The sequence below is a fragment of the Stegastes partitus genome, unplaced genomic scaffold (assembly GCF_000690725.1).
Source record: "Stegastes partitus isolate 25-593 unplaced genomic scaffold, Stegastes_partitus-1.0.2 Scaffold1259, whole genome shotgun sequence".
NCBI lineage: Eukaryota > Metazoa > Chordata > Actinopteri > Pomacentridae > Stegastes > Stegastes partitus.
Genome location: NW_007578990.1, coordinates 186759 through 189158, shown reverse-complemented (window position 1 = coordinate 189158; position 2400 = coordinate 186759).

Sequence of the window (2400 nt, the reverse complement as noted above, 5' to 3'; positions counted from 1 at the left end):
ACATTCAGTTTGAAAATGGCCGACTTGAGACTACGCTTAATTAGAAACTTTAAAAGTATCAGTGATATACTTTGACTTCATGGTTGTTTTCACTCCTCACTGTTATGTTTGTGATCTTCTATGGATGATCCTCCTTTAAATGGTCATCAATGGAAATCATCAGTATTAGTTGTGTTTTTGTCCCTGATGTGTTGACTGAATGTGGTGATTTAATACGTTTGTGTTTCCATGTTGGTGTATCAGGACCTGACAACTCAGATTTCCAAACCAGGGACCTGCTGCCCGGCATCATCACCAGTTACCAGTTTGGGAGCTTCAGGTATCGCGGCTGCTTTAGCCAAGTCGCTCAGTGCAGAGTGACGGACACCAGAGACACCGTGGCCATCAAGATGTTCAGGAAGATGAGCAGTGACTCCCAGCAGCCCAGCAGAGAGGTACATCCTGAGTCTGCGTCTCACACATTTCATCACGTTGTCAACACGAGCTGTGTCATCAGTCTAATGTCTTCTGTTTTCTCTCCAGCTGGCCATTGTGAAAAAGCTCAGAAGTGTTGATCCCATCCACATTGTTCGCTTCTACGAGAGCTTTGAACACAAAGGACACACTTGTCTAGTTTTTGAAATGCTGGACAAGAATCTTCATGAGCTGTTGAGGGAGAGACGTGGAGAACCTCTCTCACTTCCTGTCATCAGACCTGTTACACAGCAGGTACGTGGATTTGATGCTTCTATCACCAGACAGTGTCTGCAGATTTACACAACATACCAAATCAGCATATGGCCAACATCTGAACAAGCAAGTTCAGTCTTTGTTTCTTCTTCTGGCCCTGCAGCTGCTCTCTGCACTGGACTCTTTGAAGACTGCTGGCATCGTTCACACCAACATCAAACCTCATAATGTGATGTTGGTGAAGCAGGAAGACCAGCAGCCCATCAGAGTAAAGCTCATTGGCTTTGGCTCAGCCATCCAAGCTGCTGAAGTCAAGTGCAGCTCCATGGTGCAGCCTGCTGGATACATGTGGGTTTGAAGATTTGTCTTTCAGCATCACTTACTTCTGATCTTCTTTGACTGATCTCATGTCACCAACAGTCATTAACATGTAAAACTGCAGAAAGTCATTGTAATCAGCGACTGTTGTCCTCCTTCCTCAGGTGTCCTGATGTCATTCTGGGCCTTCCCGTCTCCGAGGCAGTAGACATGTGGTCTGTGGGTGCTGTTCTGACCACCATGTACCTCGGCAGCCCGCTGTTCCCTCAGAGGTGTCACTATCACCTGGTATGTCCTCAAATGTACTAGGATTTAATTGCCCAACTTTGTGTTGAAACTCAAATAGATGCTTGAGTATCTTTGATGCCGATGTAGCTGATATTCTCTGTCTTTAGATGAAAACACTGGTGGAGACTCTGGGTCAGCCGGAGGATGAGCTGCTGAGTGACGGCACCAACACTCTGCTCTACTTTAACTCCACAGAGCACACATGGACGCTGAAGGTATGAAAGCCTGTCCTGAACATATTTATTTTGTATTTGGCCAGACTTCCTGTAACTGTTTCAATGTTTTCTTTAGAATACCAAATCAAAGCTCTTCTTTTCTAGACACCTGACCAGTACAAAGCCACGACTGGCTTCCCGCCTCAAATTCTGAGACGCGACTCAACCAGGTTCAACAGTCTGTCTGAGCTGGTGGAGGTAGGTGGTCCTTGACGGTCTGCACATGTAAGTGCTGATTTTAAACATCTGTGCTGTTTTGAACAACCATTAAATGTGTTTCTACGTGCAGCTGTATCCAGATGTGGACTCTTCTGACAAAATGATGTTTGTCAGCCTCCTGAAGAAGATGCTGCATCTGAACCCTCAGAAACGTATCACACCAAGTGATGCTCTGAAGCACTCGTTTCTGAGCCACAGCAAAGAGGACAACAGTGACGGCAGCTCTCAGTAAGTGATGGCTGGATGGATGCTGGATGATTTAGTTGATGGAATGTTCAACTAGTTGATTCTTTTGTTGAATCTTTGACTCATTCACTTGTTGTCGTTCTTCATCCAGTGACATGGTCTCAGTTTCCTCTGTGAGCGTCCCTCCAGCGGCAAAATCAGCAGAGGAAGGCGACGCCTCAGCAAGCCTCAACAAACACTCAGCTGCCAGCTGCTCAGGTGTTGAAAATGTACCTGCTGTTTGCTGTGAAGACGAAGCCTCAGATGGAGCTGCTGTTTCGGCCGATGCTGCCGCCTCCTCTTCAGATGATGCTGGCAGAAATTACACCGTTTCAGCTGCTGATGAGGCTTCAGAGACACCTGTACAGGAAAATGAGACAACGTCTGCAGAAGAAGGTCCACAGGAGTCTCCCAAAGCAGATGTGAATGAGGCTGCACTCACCTCTGCTTCAACCACTAGTGCTTC